The 10,465-nt window shown below is 32.7% G+C and overlaps 1 non-coding gene across 1 annotated transcript; it reads left to right on the top strand.

The window, feature by feature from the left end:
* The first annotated feature begins 4,097 nt into the window (after positions 1-4,097).
* Positions 4,098-4,168, top strand: TRNAG-GCC (transfer RNA glycine (anticodon GCC)). Its single transcript has one exon. It is a non-coding gene; the product is annotated as a tRNA-Gly (tRNA).
* Positions 4,169-10,465: the final 6,297 nt, after the last annotated feature.

Raw genomic sequence — 10,465 nt, 5'->3', positions numbered from 1 at the left:
GTCAAATCTGTTATTAATGCACTGCTGAATCACCTGACTGCTTCCATAAATGCACCGAGCCACACACTCAGTCTCATTAAAACGCACTCACATTCTCTGCTGCACGCCTGCCAATTGTCACGTTAGAACATTCTGATTCTGCAGTGGAAAACAGGTGTCTGCATGAGAGTGAACGTTCGTTTGACGTTGGGAAGAAAAATGATTTTCTGAAAACATTTCTTCTCACTCTCTGCATTCACCTTCTTCCTCACGAAAACCCAAACCTCATTTTCTCCACCTTCTCTCTAGAACCTCCCAACTTCTCTCTACTGTAATTCTCACGCTTCTACTCCGATCACGTTTCAGCACCGTAGAAACGTTCCTGGAGACGTGAACGTCATTCTGGACCGAACAGAATTGGGATCGGAACTGGTAAGTTCTAGTCGCTAACCGTTCGTCCATTTGGTTTCATGCGAACCCTAGTTTGGTTGCATGCATAGGTTATAGCTCTGAGTTGCTTCTGATTTCTGGTGTTTTAGATTAAGTGAAAATTGTTGAGCGAAACCTGAGGGTAGAACGCTGTTAGAGGACGAACTAAACCTTGTCTTTTTGGGAGTACACTGCTATCCAGGTAAGGGAAGCTTAGTAACTTAATTTATACGTGCATGTTGTATGATATGAATTGGATGCATGAAAAGTATGTTGATTGAGCTTCTATGAACGATCAATGATATTAAATATGTTTTCTGTTGGTTGAATTGCATGTTGATTTTGATACGTATGAAAGGTGTATGACTATAGTATAGTTTGATTTATTAATATGATGAAATCTGTATAGTATGAGAATTAATAATGGATATGAATTTACAAGGTATGAATCACCAGAGAAATGTTGAGTTAAGATAGTTGAAAAATCTGAATATGATAATTCTCCCTATGATAAATTACGTTCGTCATCGTACGGTCTTATACCGTTCGGTTTTCCTGAAAATGACTTAGAATGGAATTCTTTCATTTGGAAAGAACTCTGATCGAGAACGAGCGTCCCCATTTGAATTACTATGTTTGAGCGTTCGGCTTAGCATAGAGATGTCGTATACCTTAAATCAAATAATATTAAATTACACCTTAAAATAAGTAACGCTCGGTCTTATACCAAGCGTTCATCCTAAATAGCGCTCGGTCTTGTACCAAGCGTTCGTTCTAAATGGTGCTCGGTCATCTACCCAGCGTTCGTTCTAATGTAGTGTTCGGTCTTATACCGAACGCTTGTCTTTACCTTGGATTTTCTTGACGGACGTAACTAGCGTTCGTCCAAATACTTCGTAAAAGTATATTGTCGCGTTCGGTCATTGACTGGCAGTCGACTCCTTTAAACTAATGGTTCACAGTGTAGTCAATTCCTCATCTTGTTGTATCTTCATCCGACTGGATTCTGCTTAACCTCTTGGGACTTAGAATATTTTGAATATTGATGGTATCATTCTAGAGTCATTTCATTCAACTGAATTGAGTAGCAGTAACGTTCGTCAAATAATCATATGTCGAGTTATTCTGATTGGCGACGAGTACTTCTCGGTCTCGCTGTTCACGTTCGTCCTCATCCTTCAGAGGGTTGAACATTCGTTATTTTGGGTATTTGAAACGAATGATGAAAATGATAATAAGGTATGAAGATTTAAAAGGTGAACATTATATGGAACGATTATACAATTATGGATTTTGGACGAGCGTTCCAGGGAGGAACGACTCATATATGTTGAATATTGGATTGGTAAAGTATGACTGTGGATAAGTTAAGACTCGCTGTCCATCCTGATGTTCCGTGATACTCATCTTCACGTAGAAGAGGGTAGTTCATGTGTGGGAACGACAGGAGGTCCTTAGTTCATCAGTTAACATGGGCGACGTAAGAACAGACTAACCTCGAGTGGCAGCTGTTTGGTGTATCCCAGTTACTACATCACTCGGGTGCAAGGACGCTTGTAACTACACAGATTCATACAGTCCGGACGGTCGTCTTATATATATATATATATATATATATATATATATATATATATATATATATATATATATATATATACACATATAAAATTTGGATGATGTTATATGTTAAACTCTGTACTTGTGTGAAATGAAATGTTTATTGTATGTTTGATGTATAAATTAAAGTACTTAAGCTTACCCTTTCGTTTTTCCTTGTGTTGTCAACTGTCTATGTACGTTCGTCCTGTCTTGCAATGATCATCCGTGTGGATGTGAGCAGAAGGCGAGGTCACTCTGGAGGACGTCATTGAAGAAGAAAATCTTGTCGAGGTGGAAGTCAAGGCCGAGCCCTAGAGCGCTCGTTTAGATTAGGGTTGTAGATGTTAGTTTTCAGTTTTGACGTTCGGTTAAATATCTTGTAAAACCGTTCGTCCCAGTTTATCCCTGTTCATGTTTTTAGCTCGTTATTTTTGTAACCAAGCCGTTCGGCTTTTGGAACCTTGATCCATTATTGTAAAGACTACACTGTTTTACTGTTTTAATGTAATTAATTCTGATTATGGTAATTACTGTATTTTGGGATGTTACAGTATTAATTAATTTATTCTTATAAAAAGCACATGCATTAATAATATATTAGTTTTAAATACTTACTTCTTTTGTAAAAACATGTATATTTAATTAGTTAACATTTTTAATTAATTAGTTTTAATCTTATAAAAAATATAGATTAACAAAACATGATCATTAATAATATATAACACTGTAATATGTTAAAAATTCATTTATAATAAAAATATCATTATAGTATTTACATAAATAATAAATTTTGTCCTAATTTCAAAAGGGATAATATTGTTTTATTTTAAAGAAACTGTGATCACATTAAATCAAAGAGACATTTATAGGACTAAACTAAAATCAAGATAAGATAATAATATTTGACACTTACTGGTGACATTTTGAAAAGTATCTTATCTCTTTCTTATTGTTCTATATTTGGATTTATTTTTTATTCTATTAGCATAGTAATTATTACTAGTTTTAAATCCTTGAAGAAGTTCAAAATTTTTTTGTTATACTCTAGGAGATTTAAACATACATCACAAATAAATCCTTAAAAATGATGATGATTCACATCTTATAAAACCTATATTATTTATCCTATTCTTTTGGTTTCTTTTAACAAGAAAATATACAAGTATCATATTATCTTTCCCCATTATGTAAAAATATAAAATAAACTACATTTCTTTCCTTTTTTTGAGATGTGTAATTTTATTTTCTTTCACATGTAACATCACTATAAATATGCTAAAATGTTCTTGATTAGTTCACTCACTTATTATTATTTTTAAGTTGTAATCTTTCGTTTGAAATAGTTTATTAAAATATAAATTATGAAATACATTATATATATATATATATATATATATATATATATATATATATATATATATATAATTTTAATAATGAGTTGGGTTCGTATTTTAACAATCTCATTAATGCAAATCAATGTACCCAAATTAAAAAATATGATACATCTTATTTAATTTGGTGAATACCCTAAATAAGTAAACACAATGAAGGGGAAGTCAATAACATAAAAATGAAGTTTTAATGTTAGAAACAAAAAAAGTCAAATATATAAATGGTTACGATCACTAAATGGTTATCAGTGGAATCACTTCAATGAATTAATTAATGAATCTCACGCAACTAATATATATGTTTAGATAATAGTTTTACCCATTATTTCCTTCTTTACCTATTTCTATCAGTTTTCCATTTTGGGAGATGTATTTTTTTTTCACTCTCGTAATTTTAATGTATATCTGTGTTGCGTTTTATTCCCCATCCGTATTATCTTCAGTTTGGTTTCATATTTATCAAAAAAAGTTCAATTAATTTTTTCAATTTTCAAGATATCATATTATAATTATTTTTCATTCAATTAATCAGAAACCATCGAAAATTTTAATTCACATATAATATAATTTATGCAAAAAAAAAGTACAGTGACAGATTACAAAATTAACAATATCAATTTCAATACATTAAAGGTGAGCAATGTTTCACTTCTAAACCGTTTTCTTCTTATTTGATAACTCCCAACTCCTAACATAAAAGCACCAGTGGTCTAGTGGTAGAATAGTACCCTGCCACGGTACAGACCCGGGTTCGATTCCCGGCTGGTGCAATGCTTTTTCTTTTTTACATTTTAAATTTACAGTTTATATTTATATATATACACTGTGGTTTGCTTGATATAATGTATATAAATTATATTTTATACATGAAACTTCATTTCTAATACTAATGTTACCATTTTCTAAACCAAATCGATGTGAAGAGAGAATTGTAATTATTATGGAGGCAAATAAAATTTAAGATACTTATATACTCTTAATAAATTTAAGAAACTCAATCCAAAATGGAGGTAATTCACTATGATATAAACAATAATATTTGGATACGTACATATATTATTATAATTGGATTTTCTGAAACGTGAATAGGCAAGCACTATAATAAAATAAGGGCCATACTGGCATGTCTTTAAAAAAATTGAAATCCATGGCTCTATTTAGAGTGTGTCGTTTGAAATTATTGTACATCTTATTTTATTAATTTATTTATTTTTAATAAGGATAGAAATGTAGTTTTGTTTTAAGATAGTTTTTCTTTTCGACAAGAGTATTGTTCATCGTCTTCTCTTCACCCAAACCATCCTATCTTTTTTGTTTTCTCGTTAGAAGTTCCATTAGCACTACAATAAAATAGTGAAATCTTGGATTTATAGGTTGATAGTCTTTTTCAATTGTCTTGTTCAATCGATGCAACAACGAAGATGCACAGAAATACATAAAAACGTGAAAATACACAAAGGTGCGAAGGTTTTGAATACTAAGGGTGTGTTGGGTGATTGGGGGAGATGATTTGGGAGAGAATGATTGAGTAGATTTGAGGAAATTTGAGGAGTATTTTTTGTGTGTTTATTTGAGTGGATTTGGAAGTAATTGATAATGAATTTAGAGATTAAGTTTCTGAGAATTAGTGTAGGATTTGATTGATGTGACAGTTTTAAAAAATTTGTTTAATTGATATAAATTAAAATATTACCAAAATACCCCTAGTTATTAAAGTAATATAAAATGATATAAAATTATAATTGTTAATATTATATAATTGTAAAAAATATTAAAAAAAGAAAAATATAAAAATTAATTTTTAACATGAAAAAATTGTATTAGTATTATTATAATTATAATAATTATTATTTTAATTATTTTTATTATTATTATTATTATTATTATTATTATCATTTTTATTGTTATTATTATTATTATGAAGTATAATGTAGATTGAAGTTTATTGAAGCATTGGAATTGAACATGAATGATTGGAACCGAATACAAAGTATTATAATTGGATACAGGAGTTTCGAATCAGATACAAGTTACTTGGAATGAGTTCCATCATCTATTTTACTTTTGCCTCATTTTGTAAGGGATAAAATGGGTTTTTCACCCATAATCACTGCAAATCTTTTCTCATCAGCAAAGATTCAAAAAGCGTTGTATCCTCCAAATACTCTTCATTCCTTTCTTTCAAATTCATTAATGTGAACATAGATTTCATCACAAATTATTCTTCGCAAATTCATGTGAATAGTGCCATCCATAAAAGTGAATCCATAGAAGTGAATACAGCATAAGAAGTTTAGAAGATGAATAACAGCAGTACCTATAAATAGGAAAAACTGGAAGATAAAATAATAATATTAAATAAAGGCGGGTGTGACTCAATAGTTTGAGAGACTTTAACAAACTTAAGAATATAACCTTTTCATTTACTAATAAAACAATTTATATTAATATATAATAATTTTGGAAAACCCAAAACAAATTTAGAATGTAATATTTTTAGTAACAAAATAATTTATTGTAAAAAACTAATAATCGCTCATAATAATTTAATTAAATATTTATTTTCAAACATATATAATTTTACAATTAATTTAATGAAAATAAATTAATACTAAAAAAAATATTTCAATGCTTATTTCTCAGGACTTTATATGTTTGGGTCCTGAGCCCTCAACAGAGAAAAAGTTTCATATATCAAAATTACATTTAGATTCTCATTTAAAATAAACAAATGAATGAAATGATAATAAAAATAATTTCAAATGATATATTATAATTATATTATTTCAAAACCCCTATAAAGTCACAACCAGGTCAGCTTTGGGTTTCTCATTGAGTTGTGGTGCAATAATTTTTCAAACCCATTGCTTACCTAAAACCGTTGTCTGTCACCTCTCAACTTTTTGATTATTAATTGGTTACCTTGTACATAAACACTTAACTCTATCAAATAAACACATTAATTACACTCCTGCATAGTGATCGCTAAAACCGAGTTGAAGCTTTTGGGTGGGTGGTTCAGCTCTTTTGCCCTCAAATGGTGTACATTATGAGGTCGTTGAAGAGACCTTGAATTCCAAAAGTGAGCTTCTTCTTTTTAAGTCCAATCCTGTGCGTAAAAAACAATTACATTAAACAAATACGAGGAATATCGGAACAAAAAAATATTTAAGTTAAAATAAAACTCAGAAAAAGTTTTAGTTTAAAAATAATGAAGATGTTACTGAGAATTTATTTGTTCTTAGAGTTTAAGTGTGTCTTCCATCAGAGTTCTAATCACATTTCAACTGTTAGAGATTATAAATTTAGCCTTTGGAAGGAAATTATGTGGAATCTATACTTACACTGCGTTTGGTTGGAGTGATTTACTGTAGACGAGAATTTACAAGGATGGATTTGCATGGTAAATGGTGTTCGGTTGGTGTGATTTGCGACGACAGAAAAGCAGGTAAAAGGACTGATTTGCGAGGATTGTTACTTTTTCAGCATCTCGCAATTTTAAAAGGATTTGCGATGATTTGTAATGAAAAGTCGTATATGTCCCTGTGCTATTTGTATAATTCCACGAGCATTGAAAAAAGCATGCATAATATACATACACGTATTAACGTATTCGGTTACATTTTTTTCGTACTTCATTCCAACAATTGCACTGTGCTATCACGAGTGATATTAGTGTGGCTTCCCATGTGAGGAGTTTGGACTGTCCGGAGGCATGCTTTGCAGCGTGGTTTAGCAGCACAGAGTGTCCTAGAGAGATTCCCTGGTTGAGACAACCATTCACTGCAAAGAAGAGATTCGTTTTTGAATTTGAAAAGAAACTCTGACCATTAACACCATTAATAAGACGATGTTGGTAGATAAGTTTTGTGTGTGTATTAACTGTGAGGGTGTGTTTACTTAGCAGAGCTTTGCGTGAGTGAGAGTTGTGTGTGTGCTAAAGAGATCTGAGAGTGAGCAGTTGTGGAGAACTTGAGGTGAGGTCATGTTTCTAGCACACATTTATGTGGTTGTTGCAGGTTGAAGACCTCTGGAAGTGGTGAACATTGAAGACAAGGGTGTTTGGAGGAGGAAGAAGGCGGTTCATGATGACCACGATAGCGGATGAAGAAGACGAAGGAGGAGGAAGAAGGCAGTTGATGATGACGACGCAAGCGGATGAAGAAGATGAAAGCTTGAAGCAGAAGAGATATTGATGTATTAAGATCCAGGGTGAAGTGTATCCGGATCCAGGGTTAGGAAGGTTTTGGTTTGTAGGTGTATTCGGTTACATTGTTTCACGTATCCAGATCCATATATGTATGAGGGTGGTGTGCGGTTTCGTATCTGGTTGTGCGGATGGCAGCTCTGTGTTGCGATTCCAGCAAGCGGTTCCCCATAGCTGGAATAGTGGCTCCGTCGACAAAGCTGAAGGTGCAGAAGCATGTAACCGGCCATCCATGGGGTGATGCTGTTATGATGTTGGTGGCGTGGCTGTCGAACGTCTTTATCCGCCATGGAAGCAACGGTGCGCGTAGGTTGAGGACAAGGTCGCAGAGGATGGAGGTGTGTTGTTACAACCACCATTCGACGGAGACATGTGGACAAATCGACGACGACGGAGACCAGGGAGATGTGTGGCATGGAGAAGAGGATGAAGGGTTGTGTGGTGGACGAAATGTGGTGGTCCTCGAGTGCAGGGTAAGAGTATGGAGGAAGCAATAGTATAGTGAGGTTGATGGGGACGGAGGTGGCATTAGGTGGAGTACGACGGTTGTGTGGAGAGTGAAGGGCAACGTAGAGCAATGTTTTGTGGCGAACGGGTTGGCCGGATATGGCTTCCGTTAAATTGTACATGCACGAGGAATCACATAGGGACACAAGTTGTTTTTCGAAATGGATTTTTATGGCAGTAGGCTTAACCATTTGTATGTGTTTGCAGGTTTTTGTAACTCCAATACTTTTTCTTCCACAATTTAAGGATTAACTCCAATACTTTAAATGATTTTGTCATCAGAAATAATAATTTTGTTCCATTAATGTGACTTTATAATTTAATATTACATTAAAATATTAAAGGACTTACATAAAGATATTTTAACAACTATACTAAATAAAGAAAATTTCCATTGATATAGGAAGTTTGTCTTTAGACATTAGTCTTTCTTTGCACCTTAACTTGGAGCAATGGATGAGTTACAATGTTGAGAAAGATAACGTTGGCATGAGGAATTGACAAGCTTCCTTAGTATGTCCTCTATTTTGTTGTCTTCAATGGGGTTCGGTGGAATGACCGGTATGGACGAAGTATTTATTCGATTTGTTGGCGTTGCATACAAGCCTTCTAGAAATGCATTGAGCTCAGTTTGTTTTAGATGAAGGACGTCTGATGGATCCAATTGGGAATGCTGAAACCAAAAGAAGGTAAGGTGGATGCAAATGATGTTCAACGTAAACAATGTCCCATAAGAGCAAACAAAGTGCAATTGTATTTTGTGGTGAACAATTCAATTACATGAACTTAAAATGTTAAATTTTGATTGTCATCAATGATGGTTGTAAAGAACACATTAAAAAGGTTAATGAAAACACACCTGCCAATTACTTGGGAGACCCTTGGTGAGTTCAGTCATATCTGGCTATTGTTGGTTCTGCTTAATAGCATCTTGCGGTTTGCTACCAGATTCTTTTGTTGCTTGTACTCTCTTGCGTTTGACCTTCTCTCGCCTGAAACAATAAATCTAATTATTTTGAGTATTTTCAGTTATGCCCTTTACTCGCTATTTTACTCATTACTCTTTCCACATAATTCCAAATGAATTGATTCTTGTTTTATTGGATTCCAGACTCAAAGATCTTTCTTTTGATACCAGACTCGTAACTTTTAGATAGCAGAGTCAACTGCAGTACAAATTTTAAGATCGACATTTTAATTACGTTTTTAAGTATTTTCAACTATGACCTTTACTCACTATTTTACTCATTACTCTTTCCACAAAATTCCAAATGCAATGATTCTTGTTTTTTTGGAATCTAGACTCAAAGATCTTTCTTTGGACACCAGACTCGTAACTTTTAGACAACAGAGTCAACTGCAGTACAAATTTTAAGATCGACATTTTAATTACGTTTTTCAATATTTTCAACTATGACCTTTACTCATTATTTTACTCATTGCTCTCTTCACAGAATTCCAAATCAGATGATTCTTGTTTTGTTGGAATCTAGACTCAAATATATTTCTATGGAGACAAGACTCGTAAATTTTAGATCACAGAATTAGCTGCAGTAAAAATATTAAGATCAGCATTTTAATCACGTTTTTCTGTATTTTCAGCTATGACCTTTGCTGATTAATTTTATAACTCTCTCCACATAACTCCAAATGAGTTAATTCTTTTTGGGTTGGACAGTAACTCAAAGATATCTCTAATGACTATAAATTCATAAATTTTAAAGCATTAAGCTAATTATGATTAATTTTTCAAATTTTCGTAAGTGTGCACAAAATTTCTAGATACCAACATGGGTGGAGAAGCAACAATACCAACTTCCAAATATAGATTACAGTTACATTATCTATTACTGCTATATAAACGGATGGATGGAGAGTTAATTAACGGATGCTACTAAACATGCCGACAGATAGAGCAACTGAGAGAAATTTGGAAAAAAAATATAAATAACAACATTGTAGGAAAATGCCCATGATTTTCAATCTCAATGAAGACAGGAACTAAGACGTAAATCTTTTACTTACATAGGAAATGCAGAAGAATTGGATTAGCAACCTAGACAACACAAAACTATAGAAACAAAACATTGATGGTAATATCTTTTAGGGGAGGAACTAGCGACTTTTAGGTGTTTATAGAACTATACAATAGAACCATACAACAAAACATAGATGGAAGGGGAAATATTCTCCCATCTTAGAGTTCCAACATTATCAATCCCTTACATTACCCAACATATTCTCACAAGAATAACAACCAAAATTAACATGGAAAGATCTTTTGAGGACTAGAGATTTTCTAATTACTATATAACCATAAAACAAAAATGTGAAGGAGCAACATGGTATTCTG

Source organism: Vigna umbellata, chromosome 3 (genome assembly GCF_029865625.1).
Source record: "Vigna umbellata cultivar VRB3 chromosome 3, Vumbellata_1.0, whole genome shotgun sequence".
NCBI lineage: Eukaryota > Viridiplantae > Streptophyta > Magnoliopsida > Fabales > Fabaceae > Vigna > Vigna umbellata.
Note: the sequence above shows the minus strand (reverse complement) of the source record. Positions and strands in the feature narration are given on the sequence as shown.